This window comes from Scyliorhinus torazame, chromosome 9 (genome assembly GCF_047496885.1).
Source record: "Scyliorhinus torazame isolate Kashiwa2021f chromosome 9, sScyTor2.1, whole genome shotgun sequence".
Taxonomy (NCBI): domain Eukaryota; kingdom Metazoa; phylum Chordata; class Chondrichthyes; order Carcharhiniformes; family Scyliorhinidae; genus Scyliorhinus; species Scyliorhinus torazame.
This window is the reverse complement of record NC_092715.1, coordinates 123,087,606-123,109,342: the sequence shown is the minus strand read 5'-3', so window position 1 is coordinate 123,109,342 and position 21,737 is coordinate 123,087,606. Positions and strand designations below refer to the sequence as shown.

Here is a 21,737-nt window from a genome sequence, read left to right as displayed (position 1 = left end):
TCCATGGCTACCAGCACCTCGACCTCGCGCCCCTCCGCAGGCACCATTATTACATTGAGGAGCCGCCTAATGTTGAACGTCAGGTGTCGTCCCTTAACAAATCCCCTCTGGTCCTCCCCTATTACCCCCCCCGAACACAATCCTCTATGCGTGTGGCCAAGATGTTTGCCAGCAACTTTGCTTCCACATTTAGCAGGGAGATTGGCCTTTGACCCACAGCTATCCGGATCTTTATCCCGTTTCAAGATAAGGGAAATCGATGCCTGTGATAACGTTGGGGGGAGCACTCCCAGCTCCTTGGACTCATTGAAAGCCTTTACCAAAAGTGGCCCCAACAGCCCTGAAAACTTCTTATAGAACTCCACTGGGTAGCCGACAGGTCCCTTGGCTTTAACCAATTGCATCGCCCCCAACCCGTCTATAACCTCCCCGAGCCCAATTGGGACTCCCGGATCCTCCACCATCTCCTCATCTATCCTCGGGAACTCCACCCCCCCCCCCAAAAATCGTTTCATCCCCTCCTCCCCGGCTGAGGGTTCCGATTTATACAAACGCCCGAAACACATCATTCAACCCCGCCGGGTCCATAACTACCTCCCCCCCCCCGCGCCCCCCCCCCCCCCCCCCCCCCCCATGTCCCTCACTTTCCCTATCTCTCACGCCGCCTCAGGTTTCCTCAGATGATGAGCCAGCCTCCTACTAGCTTTCTCGCCGTATTCACAGACAGCCCCCCCCCCCCCCCCCCCCCACCCCCCACCCCCTCGCCCCCCACTTACCCTCCTCAGCTGTCCCACCGCCTAACCTGTGGACAGGAGCCCAAATTCTAGCTGCAGTCTCTGACGCTCTTTCAAAAGCCCGTCTTCCGGAGTCTCTGCATACCTCCTGTTTGCTGCAAAAGCTTGACTCCCAGCCTGTCTAACTCTGCCCACTGAGCCTTCTCCTTATGGGCCCAAATTAAAATGAATTCCCCCCCCCCCCAATAACCACCTTCACTGCCTCCCAAACCACCCCCGGCGACACCTTACCCGTATCATTTCTGTTAACAGAACATACAGTGCAGAAGGAGGCCATTCAGCCCATCACGTCTGCACCAACTCACTTTAAGCCCTCACTTCCACCCTATCCCCGTAACCCAATAACCCCTCCTAACTTTTTTTACCACTAAGGGCAATTTATAATGTCCAATCCACCTAACCTGCACGTCTTTGGAGTGTGGGAGGAAACCGGAGCACCCGGAGGAAACCCACGCACACACGGGGAGGATGTGCAGACTCCGCACAGACAGCGCCCCCAGCCGGGAATCGAACCTGGGACCCTGGAGCTGTGAAGACACAATGCTAACCACTGTGCTACCATGCTGCCCCTAATGTATCCCCGAATGGCCTCCCTCACCCGCTCACACACCTCCTCCTCCACCCTCCATTCCGACCGCTGGGCCCTTCCTTTACTAACTTGCAAATCCACCCAGTGCGGGCCGTGGCCTGACCCCACTATTGCTGAATATTCAGCATCCACCACCTCAGCCAGCAGCGTTTTGTCCATCACAAAACAGTCTATCCGGGAATACACCTTATGCACATGGGAATAGAACGAATATTCCTTACTCCTCAGCCACCCAAATCTCCACGGATTGACCCCCCCCCCCATGTGCTCCATGGACCCCTGGAGCTTCTTAGCCATTGCTGATACTTTCCCAGACCTGGAACTTGACCGGTCCAGCCTCGGATCAAGAACCGTATTGAAATCTCCCCCATAATCAGTCGCTGCGAATCTCGGTCTGGGATCTTCCCCAGCACCCGTCTCATAAATTTCACGTTATCCGAGTTGGCGCATATATATTCACCAACACCGGACCATTCCCTCCAGTTTCCCACTAACCATAACATATCTACCCCCGGGTCTGTCTTTATATTCCTCACCTTGAACGCCACCCGCTTATTAACCAAGATCGTCACCCCCTCGTTTTAAAGTCCAACCCCGAATGGAACACTTACCCAGCCCATCCCTTCCTTAGCTGAATCTGGTCCCCCACCCTCAGATGTGTCTCCTGCAACAAAGCCACGTCCGTTATCAGTTGCATCAAGTGTGCGAACACACAGGCCCTTTTGACCGGCCCATTGAGTCCCCGAACGTTCCACGTGACCAGCCTGGTCGGGGGGGCACCCCGCCCCCCTCCCCTGCCGATCAGCCATAACCTCTCCTAGGCCAGCCTGCGGCCCATGTCCCGCATCTCCCCTGGCCCGCCCTCGGGCAACTACCGCCATCAACCCTCCTCCTCCTCCGCTTTGAAAGTCCCCTCCCCGTCAGCAGTACTGTCCCTGCCCCCACCCGCTCCCGCCACCCCCCCTCCAACCCCGCCCCCCCACAGATCTTCAGCCCACCCTCCACTGCGCTTCCGTGAACTAGCCCGCCCAGCTAGCCTGGCAGCCATTCGGAACATTATCACCACACATTATTTATTGCCACAAACATAGATTTTTTTTATAAAGGGGGGATGTCATAATATACACCAGTATATCATGATGCAGACACACACACTGATGGACACATAGCAAGACCAATCAACACACACAACACCGCAGCCAATCCATCAGTTAGAGCACACGCACTATATAGACAGAGGGCATCAGAGTTCCCGCTCATTCAGGATGCAACCTCTTAGGACAGAGCTTACAGCTTACAGCACAGATCGTCACCATGTGCTGAGTGCATAGACTGGTTAGGACAGGCATAGGTCTTTAGTTTAATCTAACATCGTGTTAACCCACAGTGCAAGTATGTTCAACAGTTTCTAGCTTAATAAAATAGAGTTGTACTATTACAAGTGTTGGTAGCCTGTCTATGTTACTGCTAAGGTAAACCCAGTCTCCACAGATCCAGAGTACCCCACACATCACCCAGCTCCGCTCCAACAGCACTTTCTTACTCGCGGGGTTTTACCTGTCCATACAAACCCAGAGATCACCACATCAACCTGCTTAAAAAAGGCCTTTGGGATAAAAATAGGGAGACACTGGAAAACAAACAAAAATCTCTGGAGAACCGTCATCTTTACGGTCTTTACCCTCCCCGCCAGTGACAACGGGAGCTGTCCCACCCTCCCCGCCAGTGACAACGGGAGCATGGCCCACCTCCGAAAGTCCTCCTTCATTTGCTCAACTAAGTGGGCCAGATTTAATTTATGTAACTGCTCCCATCCCCGAGCCACCTGAATTCCCAAGTATCCAAAATCCCTCCCACCACTTTTAACGGCAACACCCCAGCCTCCTCTCCTGCCCCCTTGCCTGGATCACAAAACCTCACTCTTACCCATGTTCAATTTATACCTGAGAACTGGCCAAATTCCCCTAAGATCTGCATAACCTCTCCCATCCCCCCCTAACAGGTCAGAAATATACAGGAGTAGGTCGCCTGCATACAATGAGACGCTGTGCTCCACTTGCCTCTCCCCCCCAGACTAGCCCCTTCCAGTCCTTTGACGCTCTCAGCGCCATCGCCAATGGCTCTGTAGCCAAGGCAAACAACAGTGGGGAGAGTGGACATCCCTGGCTCATCCCCCGGCTCAGTCTAAAATAGTCCGAGCTCATTTGCTTTGTCCGCACACTCACCACTGGTACCTGGTACAGCCACCGGACCCAGTCTACAAAGCCCTGCCCAAACACAAACCACCCCAAGAGCTCCCACAAGTACTAAATACTTCCACTCCACCCGGTCGAAGGCCTGTTCCGCGTCCATAGCGACCACCACCTCCACATCCCTCCTCTCGGAGTGCATCATGATGACATTTAAGAGCCTTCTAACGTTGATCGTTAACTGCCTATCTTTGGCAAATCCCGTCTGGTCCCCCATCACCCCCGGAACACAATCCTCTATCCTTGATGCTAAAATCTTGGCCAGCAATTTGGCGCCTACATTTAGTAGGGAGATTGGTCTGCATGACCCGCATTGTTCTGGGTCCTTCTCCCGCTTCAAAATCAATGAGATCGAAGCCTTCAACATTGTTGGGGGAAGAACACCTCGCTCCCTTACCTCATTAAATACTCTCACCATCAACGGACCCAGCACCCCAGAAAACGCCTTATAGAATTCCACTGGGTACACATCCGGCCCCAGGGCCTTGCCCGACTGCATGGCCTCCAATTCCTCCACTACTTCAATAATCCCGATCGAGTCTCCCAACCCCACCACCAACCCTTCCTCTACCTTCGAAAACTCCAGACCTTCCAAGAATTGCCTCATCCCCTCCACCCCAGCTGGGAGCTCCGACTCATGCAGCTGACTGTAAAATTCCTTGAACCCCCCGTTCACCCCCGCTGGGTCCAAGATCGTGTTCCCCCCTCTATCCTTCACTCTTCCTATCTCCAGGGCCACCTCCTGTTTCCTGAGCTGGTGTGCTGACATCCTACTGGCCTTCTCCCCATATTCAAAAACTGCCCCTCGTGCCTTAATCAACTGCCCCATTGCCTTCCCAGTGGATATCAGACCAAACTCCATCGGCAGCTTCTGCCGCTCCTTCAACAACCCCGCCTATGAGACTTCCGAGTACCTTCTGTCCACCTGGAGAATCTCCCTAACCAGCCTATCCATCTCTGCCTGCTCCACTTTCTCCCTATGAGTCCGTACCAAAATCAGCTCCCCACTAACTACCGCCTTCAGTGCCTCCCTTATCGTTGCTGCCGAAAACTCCTCTGTGTCATTTATCTCCACATAATTCTGGATGGCCTCCCTCACCCACCCACACACCTCCTCATCCACTAACAGTCCAACATACAATCTCCATTGTGGGCACTGACCCCTCTCCTTGCTCACCCGTAAATCCACCCAGTGTGGGGCATAGTCCGACACAACAATCGCCGAATACTCGGCATCTACCACCCCCGCCAGGAAAGCCCTGACCAAAACGAAAAAGTCGATCCAGGAGTACACTTTGTGCACGTGGGAGAAAAAAGAAAACTCCTTCGATCTTGGCCGTCCAAACCTCTACGGATCTACTCTCGCATCTGTTCCATAAACCCCTTTAGTTCCTTTGCCGCAGCTGGCACGCTCCCTGTCGTCAAACTCGACCGATCCAACCTCGGATCTATAGCCGTATTAAAGTCCCCCATGATCAGCCTATGCAAGTCCAGGTCCGGGATCGTCCCCAACACCCGCCTCATAAACTCCGTGTCGTCCAAGTTTGGTGCATAGATATTCACTAATACCACCAGCATCCACTCCAACTTTCTACTCACCATAACGTATCTACCCCCTGAGCCTGCCACTATGCTCCCTACCTCAAATGACATCCGCTTATTGATCAAAATCGCTACCCCTCTAGTTTTAGAGTCTAGCCACGAATGAAATACCTGCCCAACCCACACCTTCCTCAGCCTAGTCTGATCAACCACCCTCAGGTGTGTCTACTGGAGCATTGCCACGTCGGCCTTTAAGCTCCTCAGATGCGCAAACATGCAAGCGCTCTGTGGTAAACTACTGTTGCACCTGTATTAGGTGATGTACGGTAGGACCTGTACTACAGGTTCGCCGGTAGTCCCTGCCTGTATAAATATGCGTGTCCTCCAGCCAGCAGCCATTTCGCCAGCTGATGTGGGAGGCCACACATCTGATTGCAATAAAGCCTCAGTTGGATTCAACTATCGTCTTTGTCCAATTGATCGTGCCTCAGTTTATTGCTATCAGTTTCTAAGGATGGACCTCCGTATCAAACCGAATCGCCTGCAGCTGGATCCTTACTCTAGCGACGCCAGAAAGGACTTCCAGCACTGGCTAGCTTTCTTCAAAGCGTATGTCAACGCGGCACCAACCCCTGTTCTGGAGGCTCAGAAGATTCAGATTTTATATTCCAGGTTGAGCTCCAAAGTCTTTCCGTTAATCCAGGACGCGCTGAACTACGCCGAAGCCATGACTCTACTCAAGGACAACTACGTACAGAAAACGAACATGCTCTTCGCCAGGCACGCACTCACCTCTCGCTCTCAACTCCCTGGTGAGTCCATAGAAAACTTCTGGCGGGCCCTAATCCCACAAGTCCGGGACTGTGACTGTCAGGCTGTTATGGCCACGGAACACTCAGACCTCCTTATGCGGGACGCTTTTATGACTGGAATTGGGTCAGACCTCATACGCCAGCGGCTCCTAGAAGGGGCCTAGCGCGACCTTGCAGAGAATAAAATGCTAGCGCTCTCCATGACGGTCACCCTGCGCAACGTCCAGTCCTACAACCCCAGCCGCGCGGCCCAACCCTCCTACGCTTCGTGGACCCCACAGACAGCCGCTCCAGCGGGGGCGCTGACCACCCAATACACCTGCGCTGCACGCCAGCCAGTGAACCCCGGGGGCCCCCGATGCTATTTTTGCGGTCAACAGAGGCACCCCCGCCAACACTGCCCGGCCCGCGCTGCCCTTTGTAAAGCCTGCGGGAAGATGGGCCATTTCATTGCGGTGTGCCAGTCCCGCGCAGTAGCTGCTATCACCCCCACCCCCCTCGGTCACGGACAATGGGCGCCGCCATCCCCCCCCAGACCATGTGCGGCCAGTGGGCGCCGCCATCTTCCCCTCCGTGCAACACGTGCGTTCCATGGGCGCCGTCATCTTGTTCCACCCCCGCAACGTGCGTTCCATGGGTGCGGCCATTTTGTAACCCTCAAGATCTTCGGGTGCCGCCATCTTTTCTACCCCTCAGCACATGGGCACCACCAGCGTTCCAGGACCCGGGCTCACCAGCCGCCCCATTACCCGACGACCAACCAAGACTCGCCTCCATGTCAATCGACCAGTCTCGGCCGCGTAACCTGACCAACGCATCCACCAGCATGAAAGTCGACGGACATGTAACCTCCTGCCTGCTGGACTCCGGGAGCACCGAAGGCTTCATACACCCGGATACGGTAAGGCGCTGCTCCCTCACGATACACCCCGCCAACCAAAAAATCTCCCTGGCCTCCGGATCCCATTGCATAGCAATCCGGGGATACTGTACAGTCACGCTCACAGTCCAGGGCGTAGAATTCAGCGGCTGCTTCGGGAAGGCATCATTGAGTACAGCAACAACCCCTGGAGAGCTCACGTGGTCGTAGTTAAAATTGGGGAGAAACACCGAATGGTCATGGACTACAGCCAGACCATCAACCGGTACACGCAGCTCGACGCGTACCCCCTCCCACGCATATCTGACATGGGTAACCAGATTGCGCAATACCGGGTCTTCTCAACGGTAGACCTGAAATCCGCCGACCATCAGCTCCCCATTCGTAAATCGGACTGTCCATACACCGCCTTCAAGGCAGATGGCCACCTATACCACTTCCTTAGTGTTCTATTCGGCATCACAAACGGGGTCTCGGTCTTCCAAAGGGAGATAGACCGAATGGTCGACCGGTACGGGTTGCGGGCCACCTTTCCGTACCTAGACAACGTCACCATCTGCGGCCATGATCAGCAGGACCACGACGCCAACCTTGCTAAATTTCTCCACACCGCTACTCTCCTAAACCTCACTTACAACAAGGAGAAGTGCGTGTTCAGCACTGTAGCCAACTACGGGTTGGCCAACTCCCGACGTAAAATGGAGATCAGCAAAGGCTGAAGGGAAATTCAGGCAACAGAGGCAGAAACTAGCAGGTGCAAGTTTATTGTGTATTAAACTCTGCAAAAGCCCAGACAGCATCGATACAAGCAGCCATCTGCATAATAATGTAGCAGCCATCTACATACTAATGAGTGATCCCTGGGAATAATCGAAACATTTGGGATAAACAAGGCCAAGCCAGACTCCTCGGCGCCAGCAGGAACCAACACAAAAGAGGTTAACGGACACCTCAAGACCGCCCATCGATCAGGGAACCGCTCCAGTATTGGAGAAATCGAACCAAGCGATTGGAACGAAGTCCAATCACTTGGAACCAGGTACAGGGTCCGCCCCGAAAGGCGGGAAGCCCTTGGGGACTATAAAGTTAAGCCCCCAAGTTCAAATCGTCCTTCTTGACCGGGTCACTCAGCAACGCGAACCAACCCTTGACAGTGACCGGTTCAGCTGCCGCCAAGAGCCCTTAAGTCTTAAGTCAACGCTCGCTACGAGATAGGCGCTCCTAGCTACCAGTCCGTGCCAACTTCGAATCCCGCAGACTCAGAACTCGAACGAAAGGCCATTTGTTCCCCTGACTTGGTGGGCCAGTCCGAAGCTAAGTATAGGCCTCTTAGTTGTAGAAGTAGCTTAGAAATAGAATTTATGCATGAGTAGCGATTACTGTGTATAATAAATGTGCTTTGATTTGAATCTTACTAATTGGTGCATTGAGTTATTGATCATTACTTGAACTTGAACCTCGTGGCGGTATCATAAAGATACCTGGCGACTCGAGAGCAAAGGTTATAAAACAGAGCCAATTGAACCAACCAAAAGTTAGCAACAGCACAAACCGCTTAGCCATCCTCGGCTATGTGGTCAAGAACGGAGTTCTGGGGCCCGATCCCGACCGCATGCGCCCCCTCATGGAGCTCCCCCTCCCCCACTGCCCCAAGTCCCTCAAACATTGCCTGGGGTTCTTTTCGTACTACGCTCAGTGGGTCCCAAACTATGCGGACAAGTCCCACCCACTCATACAGTCCACCCAGTTTCCCCTGACGGCCGAAGCCCAACAGGCCTTCGCTCGGATCAGAGCTGATATTGCCAAGGCCACAATGCACGCTGTAGATGAGATACTGCCCTTCCAAGTAGAAAGTGACGCATCAGACGTCGCCCTTGCTGCCACCCTCAATCAGGCAGGCAGGCCCGTGGCATTCTTCTCTCGCACCCTTCATGCCTCAGAAATCCGGCACTCATCCGTCAAAAATGAGGCCCAAGCTATCGTTGAAGCTGTGCGGCATTGGAGGCATTACCTGGCCGGCAGGAGATTCACTCTCCTCACTGACCAACGGTCGGTAGCCTTCATGTTCAACAACACACATCGGGGCAAGATCAAAAATGATAAAATATTGCAGTGGAGAATCGAGCTCTCCACCTATAATTACGAGATTATGTATCGCCCCGGCAAACTCAACGAACCTCCAGACGCCCTGTCACGAGGTACATGTGCCAGCGCACAGGTAGACCGACTGCGGGCCCTGCACGACAGCCTTTGTCACCCAGGAATCACACGGTTGTACCACTTCATTAAGGCACAAAATCTGCCCTACTCCGTCGAGGAAATAAGGACAATCACCAGGGACTGCCAGGTCTGTGCGGAGTGCAAGCCACACTTCTATCGGCCGGACCGCGCGCGCCTGGTGAAGGCCTCCCGCCCCTTTGAACGCCTCAGCGTGGACTTCAAAGGCCCCCTCCCCTCCACCGACCGTCACACATATTTTCTCAGTGTGATCGACGAATACTCCAGATTCCCCTTTGCCATCCCGTGCCACGACATGACATCAGCCACCGTCATTAAAGCCCTCAACACAATCTTCACTCTGTTTGGTTTCCCCGCCTACATCCACAGTGACAGGGGATCCTCATTCATGAGTGATGAGCTGCGTCAGTTCCTGCTCTGCAGGGGTATCGCCTCCAGCAGAACGACAAGCTATAACCCCCGGGGAAACAGACAGGTAGAAAGGGAGAATGGGACGGTATGGAGGGCCGTCCAGCTGGCCCTACGGTCCAGAAACCTCCCGGCCTCCCACTGGCAGGAGGTCCTCCCTGATGCACTCCACTCCATTCGCTCATTACTCTGCACTGCCATGAAAAATACACCCCATGAACGTCTTTTTGCCTTCCCCAGGAAGTCCACATCCGGGGTGTCGCTCCCGACTTGGCTCACAGCTCCGGGAACCGTGCTTCTCCGTAAGCACGTCCGACTCCACAAGGCGGACCCGTTGGTGGAGAGGGTGCACTTGCTCCACGTAAACCCCCAGTACGCCTACGTGGCGGTCCCCGACGGTGGCGAGGATACTGTCTCCCTCCGGGACCTGGCACCAGCAGGTTCCACCCCCACACCCCCTCATCCCCGGGCGCCACCGTCTGCTCTCCTGTCGCTCCCAACAGCACCCCCGCCCAGGACCATCCGTCCCCCCCCTGCCCACGCCCAACGATGAAGAGGATTTTGGCACGCTCCCAGAGTCACCATCGACCAGATCAGCACCAACATCGCCGACACCACTGCGTCGCACCCAGAGGAACATCAAGGCCCCAGACTGGCTAAGCCTCTGACCAGTCCACCGGACATCAAAGGACATTTGTTTGCTCAAATCCTGTAAATATTAACTCATTGTTGTATTTAGTTATCCACCACCCCCGCTGGACTCAATTTTTAAACAGGGGGTGAATGTGGTAAACCACTGTTGCACCTGTATTAGGTGATGTATGGTAGGACCTGTACTACAGGTTCGCCGGTAGTTCCTGCCTGTATAAATATGCGTGTCCTCCAGCCAGCAGCCATTTCACCAGCTGCTGTGGGAGGCCACATCTGATAGCAATAAAGCCTCGGTTGGATTCAACTATCGTCTTTGTCCAATTGATCGTGCCTCACGCTCTTGACCAGCCCATTCAACCCTCTCACATGCCACATGATCAGCCTGGTCAGGGGGGCACCTGGCACCGCCCCCCACTGCCGATCAACCTTAACCTTTCTTTGGCCAGCCTCCAGCCGGCGTCCCGCGCATTTTCAGGCCTGCCCTCGGACGCCAACCATCACCAACCCCCAATCTATCTCCAAGTGCCAGTCCCTCCCCTGTCAGCAGATCAATGCCCCCCCTCCCTCCCCCTCCCCCCCCCCCATAACAAAATAACAATCCCAACCCCCCTCAACAAACTTATCACCTGATCACCCCCCACTCCGCTTCCGTGAGCTACCCCGCCCAGCTGGCCTGGTAGCCCCCACCCATGGCACCAAACATCCTACCCCCCACTGATCTCTCCCCCCCTCCACTCGAACACACATATGCAAATATTACAATTCCCAACAAACCCAAAGCAGAAAATTCCATCCACCATCCCCCATTAAGAACAAAGTTAACCTGCATACAAAACTGAGCAACCGCCCCAATCTTCGTATAAAACAATACATACAAAACCCAAAGAAAAAAGGAATTTAGCAGCAGATCAAGAACACAGCTACTCACCCCCAATTTTAATGTCCTCCATCACCTGCCAGTCCCCTGTCCTTAACAAAGATCACCGCCTCATCTGGCGATCCAAAGTAAAATCCCTGGCCTCATAAGTGACCCACTGACGTGCTGGGTACAGCACACCAAACTTCACCCCTTCTTAAAGAGGGCCGATTTCACTTTGTTCCACACCGAAGTCCTGGTAGATGGGTTGGAGTTGGGTGGGTTTGAGTGGGGTGCTCTTTCCAAGGGAGGAAGTGGCCTCTTTCTGCATTGTAAATTCTATGATAGATGTGCAGCTTATTGCATTCCCATAAACAGCTCCTCGTCTGCCTGGCTCACCTCAAGATCTGTTCCTTGTCTAGGAACCAGTGCATTCGAACCGCCATCGCCATCTGCGGGCATTCCTCAGCGGCTTCCTCGTAAGCGCCCTGTGTGCCCTGTTCACTTCCAAGGGTCGAGCAAATGCGAATTCAGTCCTAAGTTCCTTGTACAAGCGCTCCACTCCTTACCCTCCACCCCCTCTCTCTCCACCCCCCCCCCTCCCCCACAGCAGTGCCCTCAGTGATTCTTGATGTGCTTAGCCTTCCTTGCTCTACTGTTATGCCTAGATGTGTCCCCAGGATGCATATCAGAGGTGGACTCAGCCAGCTGCTTATCACATCCCGTGGCCTTCGATGCCCCAGCAGGCATCCTCTGGGACTCTGGGGCCGGAGTACCATGGCGCACTTGTTGGGGCACATGCACAGCCATGCTGCCCTGTCCTGTGTGCTAGCTTTGTGACGCGGCCTCGTCAGAGGGGTGGAACTGGGGGGAGCTGGTGGCCATTGCCGCCACTCCGTAGGATTGGTCTGGATTGCCACCCAGCGCCCCTCCCAGTCAGTGCCCATAATACCCTGGGGTTCATCTCGTCGATGGAGGGGCAGCTGCTATAAACCTGGCTGCCCCTGCGCCATCTGGCTCTGCCAGTCCTGGCGGTTCCCGAATGACTGCACCATGGTGTCGACGCCCTCGGCGATGCTCCTCAGTGATTGGGCCACGCTCTGCAGCGCCTCGGCAATTCCCACATGCAACTGGGACATGCTCTGCAGCATCTCATCAAGGTCAGCCTGTTAATGGCTCACGTCCCCCATCGAGTCGGACAGTCTGCCGAGGCCCTCAGCCAAGACCAACTACACCAAGCCTTGGACACCTTCATTCATGCTGCCGACGTCGTTCACCAGGCTCTCCACTGCGGTCGCCACTTAGCAGTGTTGGCCTCGGAGCTACGCATTGCCGGTGACATCTCCTGTGCCCAAGGCCTCTGGGACTCCTATGGACCTGCTGCAGTGTCACTGACATCTCCCTCTGGATGTCCTGGCCGCTCCCTAACGTCTCTATCAACTCTGGGTCACATGGATTCTGGCAAATCCAGCTGGATGAGTCCAGCAGAAGGCTCTGCACCTTCAACACACCGTTTGGCAGGTACTGCTATAACCATATGCCGTTCTGCATCGTCTCAGCATCGGAGATATTTAATCGCATCATGGAGCAGATGATGGAAGGCATCGAAGGGGTTCGTGTGTACATGGACGACGTCATCATATGGTCCACGACCACTGAGGAGCATGTTTCCCGTCTCCAGCAGGTATTCCGCTGTGTCCATGCCAATGGCCTGAAGCTGAACAGGTCCAAATGTTGCTTTGGCATGTCAACACTCAAGTTCCGAGGTGACCAGATCTCTCAGCAGGGGTGCGCCCCGACACAGACAAGGTCAAGGACATCGCAGCCATGAAGGTCCCGGAAGACAAGAAGGCGGTATTGCGCTTCCTGGGCATGGTCAATTTTCTGGGCAAGTTTGTCCCAAACATGGCCTCACACACCATGGCCCTACGAAACCTAGTGAAGAAGTCCACTGCCTTCGAGTGGAAGGCGGCCCATCAGGCAGAGTGGTTGGAGCTGAAAGCCAAGTTCACCACTGCACCCATATTGGCATTTTTCGACCCAGACAGGGAAACGAAAATCTCGACAGATGCGAGCCAGGATGGCATCGGTGCGGTCCTGCTGCAACGCGATGACACTTCATCCTGGGCACCGGTTGGCTACGCATCAAGGGCAATGAAGCCACCAAACAAAGGTATGCACAAAATGCACACATCGAGAAGGAATGCCTGGGCCTTCTCACTGGCATTCTCAAGTTTCACGACTATGTCTACGGCCTGCCAACATTCACAGTCGAGACGGATCACAGGCCCCTGGTCCACATTATCCACAAGGACCTTAATGACATGACGCCTCGGATGCAGCGCATCCTCCTCAAATTTAGATGGTACGACTTTGACCTGGTCTACACGCCTGGCAAGAAGCTCATCATTGCCGATACACTGTCCCGCTCCATCACCGTGCCTAGTGAACCACCGAACGTCATCCGGCAAATTGAGTCACAGGTTGAGTCACAGGTGCAGCTGTGTGCTTGTACCCTCCCGGCATCTGATGAGAAGGTGATTCGTATCCGTGAGGAGACAGCCAAAGACCCCCCCTTGCAGCGTGTTATGCAACACCTCGCCAATGGCTGGCAAAAATGGCAGTGCCTTCAATTTTTCAATGTGAAGGATGGTGGTTGATGGTATCCTCCTTAAACTGGACCGGATTGTAATTCCACACAGTCTCCAGAGCTTGGTGCTCCGTCAAATCCATGAGGGCCACCTGGGTGTGGAAAAGTGCAGACGCAGAGCGAGGCAGGCTGTCTACTGGCCCGGGATCAGCCAGGACATCGCGAACGTGGGGCGAAATTCTCCCCCAACGACGGGATGCCCGCCGACTGGCGCCAAAGCCGGCGCCAATAAGACGGGCATCGCGCCGGCAAAAAGGTGCGGAAGTCTCCGCATCTTTGGCGGCCTAGCCCCAACATTGAGGGGCTAGGCCGACGCCGGAGGGATTTCCGCCCCGCCAGCTGGCGGAAATGGCGTTTGTTGCCCCGCCAGCTGGCGCGGAAATGCGGCGCATGCGCGGGAGCGTCAGCAGCCGCTGTCAGTTTCCCAGCGCATGCGCGGGAGCGTCAGCGGCCACTGTCAGTTTCCCGCGCATGCGCAGTGGGGAGAGTCTCTTCCGCCTCCGCCATGGTGTAGGCCGTAGCGGAGACGGAAGGGAAAGAGTGCCCCCACGGCACAGGCCCGCCCGCGGATCGGTGGGCCCCGATCGCGGGCCATGCCACCGTGGGGGCACCCCCCGGGGTCAGATCGCCCCGCGCCCCCCCCCCCAGGACCCCGGAGCCCGCCCACGCTGCCTGGTCCCATCGGTAAATACCAGGTTTGATTTACGTCGGCGGGACAGGCAATTCCTGGGCGGGACTTCGGCCCATCCGGGCCGGAGAATCCAGCGGGGGGTCCCGCCAACCGGCGCGGCCGGATTCCCGCCCCCGCCCAATCTCCGGGAGCGGAGACTTCGGCGGGGGCGGGGGCGGGATTCACGGCGGCCAACGGCCATTCTCCGACCCGGCGGGGGGTCGGAGAATGACGCCCGTGGTCTCTAGCTGTGCGACCTGTCAATGCTTCCAGCCAGCGCAGAGTAAGGAGACACTTCAGCAGCATGAAATCGAAACCTCTCCGTGGTCCAAGGTTGGCATCGACCTCTTTCATGCAAATGGTCGTGATTACGTGTTAATCATTGATTACTTTCCCAATTACCCTGAAGTGGTGAAGCTCTCAGACCTCACACCTCGGACCGTCATCAAGGCCTGTAAGGAGACGTTCTCCAGGCATGGTATCCCACTCACTGTCATGAGTGACAATGGCCCGTGCTTCAGCAGCCATGAATGGTCTCTGTTTGCCCAGTCATATCAGTTCAAACACGTCACTTCCAGCCCACACTATCTGCAGTCAAACGGAAAAGTTGAGAAAGGGGTGCACATAGTGAAGCAGCTCATCTGCAAAGCCGCGGATTCTGTGTCTGACATTCACCTCGCGCTGCTTGCGTACAGGGTGGCCCCACTGTCCACTGGCATGTTGCCGGCTCAACTCCTGATGAACAGGGACCTGCGAACCACACTTCCAGCCATACACGTGCCCAGCCTGGATCACCTCCCGGTGCTGCAGAAGGTGCAGCAACTCCGAAACCGGCAAAAACAGGGCTATGATGCTCATGCCACCGATTTGCCCGTGTTATCCCCGTCAGACACTGTTCAGGTCAAGATCCCTGATGGAGATTGGTCCGCTCCAGTGGTCGTTGTTCGACAGGCTGCCCCCCGCTCGTATGTTGTGCGTCTGGCTGATGGTTCTGTTGTGCGGTGAAACAGACGGGCTCTGCGCAAAGTTGCCTGCCCGCAACCACATTCTTCTCCGTTTCCTTCTGTTGTTTTGCCACCTCCTGATACCTCGACTCACCAGGCCACCAGTCAGGCTTCAATCCCGCCATCAAGGCGCTGTCGTCCCCACCACCACCTCTCCGGCAGTCGATCAGGATCAGACGCAAGCCACAGAGACTGGACTTATGAACATTTGTTCTGTTTGCTATGTTCTGTGTTCTAGCATTAGACAGCTGTTTTCACATGTACATATGTTCACATCCACTGCATGTATATATGTTAATATTGGCCTATTCTTGTAAATACGCTTTCATATGTCATCCAAACATAAAAAAAGGGAGATGTCATGATATGCAGGCACACACACACACACACACACACATAATGATATACAGACAAGCAGCTAATGGACACAGAGAACAGGACATGACCAATAAGCTGGCAGGACACTCAGGGGTGGGATCTGACTATAAAAGACACGAGGCACTCACACTCCACCTCTTTCCACTGTTGAACATCTAGAGAGTCAGTCAAGGGTGTTGTTACAATCTCACACCCCCACCACGTGGCTAAGAGCTAGTCTGGTTCAGTCAGACAGAGTAACCACACTTTAGTTAGCAGAGAGTCGAACTCACAGAGAACTGTGCTAACTGTGCTATTAGTTCAATAAACCTGATTGAACTAACTTCAAGGTCTGGAGTATATTCCTGATCTAAGCTGCATTCAGTTGTAGCTAGTATTAGACCAGTGTACCTAACATGACAGTGACCTTCATAAACCTTTTATAAACAACCTATTAGTTCTTAGCTGGAATATCGTGACCAATATTCATGGTCTTTGAAAGAAGATTTATCTCAATGGTGCCAGGAATAAGAGACTTTAGTTATGCGGAGAGAATAGAGAACCTCAGGTTGTTCAACTTAAAGCTAAAAAGGTTGAGGAGATATTTAATCCTTATCTCTATAGATAGAGCAGTGACGCATGTTACAGGGTGACAACCATCTTCTTTGATGTCTTTATCAATGATGTATTGTAAGGGATAGTGCCAGTATATCTGTTTTTGGCTTTGCAACAGAATTGTGTCACATAGTTTGTGATGATATTATGTTGTTGACTCATTGGGCTGTACTTTACTCCCCCACCTTGAATAGGGCTTTGGGACTTCCCCGGTGATATAATTTGAAAGAATTCTCGTGAAGGTTCTCGGTTCTCCTGCCATAACTTGGCAGATAATCAGTTGAAACTCCAGAGAAATAGTGTGAACAGCCCATTTTTGTAACTTCTCTGGAGTTTTTGACATTGTTTCGCCAAAGTTGCAGTGGAGGATTGGGAGATGGCAGTGCTTCAAGAAGGCACCCACCACCACATTCTTGATGGCAGTTAGGAATGGGCAATAAATGTTGATCTTGCTAGAGATGCCCACATCCCATGAATAAATATAGAAAAATAAATTACTGGCCTTACTTGGGAGCTTGAACAAGTTTGCCGCTTTGTGGAAGATCGGAGCCATCGGCGTCGGATTGCCACTCCAACCATAATTCCTTACGCCCTCCGCAGCTCTGCATTTCTACCCAGCCTGGCCACTGCAGAAAGGCGGAGCGTACCGTCTAAGAGGGGAGAAACCAAACACACCTTTTTACAACACTATCTACGGTAAGTTTAAATGTTCAGTGTGAATGTGAATAATGAGTGAATGGGTAGGGCAGTAAGGTGGGTAAATTAATTAATAAGGTGGCAGTTGAGTGAGGTGGGTCAATGTGGAGTGGGGTCAGGTCAGGGGGAGGAGTTGTGTGGTCAGGGGTTATCATAGTCAGAAGAGGTAGTCGGATTGGGTCAAGGGGTTGTTCAGGAGGTCAGGGTAGTTGGGTCAGGAAAGGTAGTCGAGTTGGGTCGGGTCTGGGGTAGTCAGGGGTCAGGAGGTTAGTTGTGGGAGGGGTGGGTCAAGGGGGAGATGGAGTATGAGTGATTGGGTGTCAATTCTATAGTTACCCAGGAGTTAGACTACGATTTTTCTGTCTAATATTTCCTGGGTGACTCTAACTCTGAGTCAGTGATGCTTGCGGAGGGCCACAGGGAGCATGGGGATTCTATGTTGGAAGTTCAATCTTCCAGGTTCATTCCTTGGGAGGTCATAGTGTTAGGTCTTCCACAGGTTCCCGATGCCCACCTTGTACCATACGTCAATGCTCTGATGATCCAGAGACTGGAAGATTTGGGCCATTGCCTTGCAAATTCAGTGGGTCATTCAGCTGTACCAATTCCATTAACCCTGCTCGGAAGATGTCAATGGATAAATAGAACCCATGCATGGAAGCAGATGACTCTACTACCTCAAACACAAGATAAAAGCAACTTAACAAAGCAACTAGTATTTGTTGGTTGCTCCAGTTAGATTGTTGAATTTGAATAGACTATCTGGTAATGACTGGACAGTGAATTACTGACTTAACATAAGATAGGACTTTGAACTTATTGACGATTGAGACAACAGATGAGAGCTTTAATCTAATAAAACTTCAATATTTGAAAGTAACGTCAGATCCAGTTATGGCTGCTACATTACCAATTACATACCTCCTTTATGAATGGAAGCCATTTTAACCTAATAGTAGTGTCCATGGAGAGCAGAATTCCGTCTCTCCTGGTTTCTCTCCACTGTTTATTCGGTTTGAATCATTAATGCAGTTTGAAGAGATCTTTTTAGATGTATCAGTGCTTTTCACATATTTGAGGTTTCTGTATTTGTGTATTCACTAAACCAGGTGGATGGGGGTGTTCTGGTGATACAGTGTTGTGACAAGTAGTCCCACTGCTGTTAATTTGTTGTTTGACGTGTTTAAATATCAAACTGCAAAAGGATCAGATGAAACATCAGACATTTACTTTGACAACTGCAAAAGAAAGTCCATTTATCTCTGCAAAACAAATCTATAACATGTTAAAAGTATACATCTGCATGTACTTCTTACCTCACAATCTTAACTCCGCTTCATCTTTTTTGTAGTACTTTCTGTCAACTTTTCACATTAGAAATTCCTATGTGTATGTTGAGAATAGAAGCTAACCATGCCTAAATGTTAGACAATAACTACACCCTCCTACCAATCATGATGCTGTATGCCTCTATTTTTCATTGCCCAATTTCTCAGTTTATGAGATGGAGAAGCTCCGATGCTCCGGCTAACTCTGGTTCTCTGCTTATCAGAGATCGGGATTTGATTCCGGCCTTGAGTCATTGTCTGTTTGGAGTTTAGCACCTTCTCCCCGTATCTGTGTGGGTTTCCCCTGGGTGCTCCACTTTCCCCCCACAGTCCAAAGATGTGCAGGTTGGATGAATTGGCCATTCTAAATTACCCCTAGGAGTCCAAGGATGTGCAGGTTAGGTGGATTGGCCATGATCAATGTGCAGCGTTATGGGGATAGGCCGGGGGAGTGGGCCTAGGTAGAATGCTCTTTCGGATTGTCGATGCAGACTCGATGGGCCAAATGGCCTCTTTCTGCACTGTAAAGATTCTATGGATTCACTGCCTTTTGAGGAAGAGTTCCAAAGATTTAAGACCCTCTGAGTGAGAAAAAAAATCTCCTAATCCCTCTTAAATAAGTGACTCCTTATTTTTAAATAGTGAACCCTCGTTCAGGATTCTCCCTCAGTGGGGAAACAGCCTCTATCCACCCTGTCAATATCCCTCAGATCTTACAGATTTCAATCAAGTTGCCTCTTACTCTTCTAAACTCCAACAGATACAAGTATAGCTTGTCTAACTTTTCCTCATAAGACACCCTGCTCATTCCAGTGCAAGCATAGCCTGTCCAATCTTTCCTCATAAGACATTCCTCTCATTCCAAGTCATAGTCTAGTAAACCTTCTCTGACCTTCTTCCAGTCCATTTACGTCCTCCCTTAAATAAGGAAGCCAATACTATACACAGTACTCCAAATGTGGTCCCATCCTGTATAACTGAAGCATAACTGTCATATTTTTGTATTCAATTCCCCCCGCAATACACAATAGCATTCTGTTAGCTTTCCTAAGTAGTTGCCATTTCTTTTAATACCCTAGGATGAAGTCCAGCAGGATCCGGGAACTTGTGAACTCTCAACTCCTACAGTTTATTCAGCACTACTTCCCTCATATTTGTAACTTTCCTGAGTTTCTCCCTACCTATCATTTCATGATTTATAGCTTGTATTCTCTATAATGAAGAGTGGTGCAAAATACCTGTTCAATTCATCTGCTATCTCCTTATTTTCCCTTATTAATTCCCCAGGCTTCTTTAGGACCAACATTCACTTTTTCTTTTTTATAGAAACACTATCTGTTTTTATGTTTTTAGTTAACCTATCCTCATACTCTGATCTTTCCCTCCTTATCAATCTTTAGTCATTCTTTGCTGTTCTTTATATTTTGTTGAATCTTCTGACCCACCACCCATCTTTGCACAGTTACATGCTTTTTCTTTAAGCTTGATACCTTTCTGGTTAACTACCGATGGTAGGTCCTCCCCTTGGATTTTTTCTTTCCCTTTGGAATGTATTTATTCTGTGAGTTCAGCAATATCCCCTTACCTGCCTGCCACTGCATCTCTATTGAGCTGTCCTTTAACCTACTTTTCCAGTTCACTTTAGCTAGCTCTGCTTTCATGCCGTTATCTAAGATTAAAATACTAGTCTTGGACCCACGCTCCTCTCCCACAAACTGGATGTAAAATTCAATCACTCCAGCTGCCCCTCAGAAGCATGGAGACACCCATGGCTCTACAGGTACCCTTAGGGAAGAAGAAGTTCTAAAGACCAACCTGGGGCCTGCCACCAAGGAAACTATGGTGGTCTCCAGATGTTATGATTTCCCCCCTTCCTGACAACGGTGCATCTCAAAGCCAGTGGGCAGAACAGGGTGGCACAGTAATGTCTGTGACACCGGTAAATTGGCCGGGGCCCTCCTGCTTCAAGTCCTACAGAGGGTGTCCGCCAAGGGCATCAAAGGCCACAAGGCGTGGAAATCAGCAGGCTGCCTCCACCCCTGATATGCATCCTGGGGACACACCTAGATATAGCACTAGACCACGGAAGATCAAGAAGAGTGAGGAACACTGAGTAGGCACTGGTGAAGTCACTATCGGTAGTTGGGGGAATAGATATCTGTCACGTTAAAATGTTCACCATTAAAACATCTCACACCTGATACATGTCAAACCTCTGTTGTGTTAATCTTCACCAATGGCCTGCCTTCAACACCACCTCCCAACTGCTCCCCCGCACCTCCATGTGGCATGTGGTTGCACCTCCCACCCCCAGGCACAATGGTCCAAGATCAAAAGCTCCCGATGCAGACGCCGTCATGAGGATGGATGTGAGCGCCCTGTCAGCAGAAAGACAGGAGTGGGGGCAGGTTGAGCTGACGGACACAGCCTCATCCTAGGGGAATCTGGAGATGATTGCCTCACTGGTCCTCCTGGCATGTCAGATCCTCACCACTGCCTGTCCTCCATCCTCCGGTTCCTCCGTGGGCACGTCCTCCAGCCCCTCCTGGTCCGCGTCCTCCTCCAGCGAGGCCACATGCCCCTCCTCTTCCTCCGCCGGCAAGTCGCCCCACTGCTCTGCCAGATTGAGGAGGGCACAGCCGACCACCAGAAAGTGGGAGACCTTCTGGGGGTGTACTGCAGTGCCCCACCAGAGAGGTCCAGACATCGGAACCGCAGCAGCCCGATGCACCGCTCAATGACAGCACGGGTGTCAGCCTCGGTCTCAGGCCTCCGCACCGGCCTCATCAGCCATGTCCACAGCAAATATTCCCTGTACCTCACGAGCCAACCTGCCATCCTGGGGTGGTCCTCGAAGACACCGGGGATCTTAGAGTTTCCAGAATGTAGCTGTCGTGCACACTCCCAGGGTAGCAGGCACACACACGCATGATTTTAAGGTAGTGTTAGCACACAATCTGAACATTCAGGGAGTGGAACCCCATCCTGTTAATATAGGCATTCCTGGTGCTCGCAGGGTGATATGTGTGTCATCAATCGTCCCTAGATCTGCAGCATCCCAGTAATGGCGGTGAATCCTGCAGCCCCAGCATTTTGGTGGGCCTGATCCAGGTTGAAGGTGATCTAATATAATGCCTGGGCATACAGAGCAACTGTTACCTCCTGGATGCAACTGTGGGCTGACAACTGCGATATGCCAAATAGGTACCCACTCGAGCCCTGGAATGACCTGGTGGCAGAGATGTTTAGGGCTGCAGTGACCTTCATGGCCACCGGGAGTGGGTGTCATCGTCCTCCATGGGGTGCTATGTCTGCGAGGACTGGAACAGGTGCCGCACTGTCTCCCTGTTGAGATGGAGTGTTTTGTGGCGTATGCTGTGCTTCAGCTCATTGAAGGA

The 21,737-nt window shown here is 52.4% G+C and overlaps 1 long non-coding RNA gene across 1 annotated transcript in view; it reads right to left on the bottom strand.

Annotated features, from left to right (window-relative positions):
* Window positions 1-16,959, bottom strand: part of LOC140430021 (uncharacterized) — a 49,638-nt gene extending 32,679 nt beyond the window's left edge. The window contains exon 1 of the long non-coding RNA XR_011949279.1: window positions 16,823-16,959. This is a non-coding gene — a long non-coding RNA (uncharacterized lncRNA). The remainder of the gene's footprint in view (window positions 1-16,822) is intronic.
* Window positions 16,960-21,737: the final 4,778 nt, after the last annotated feature.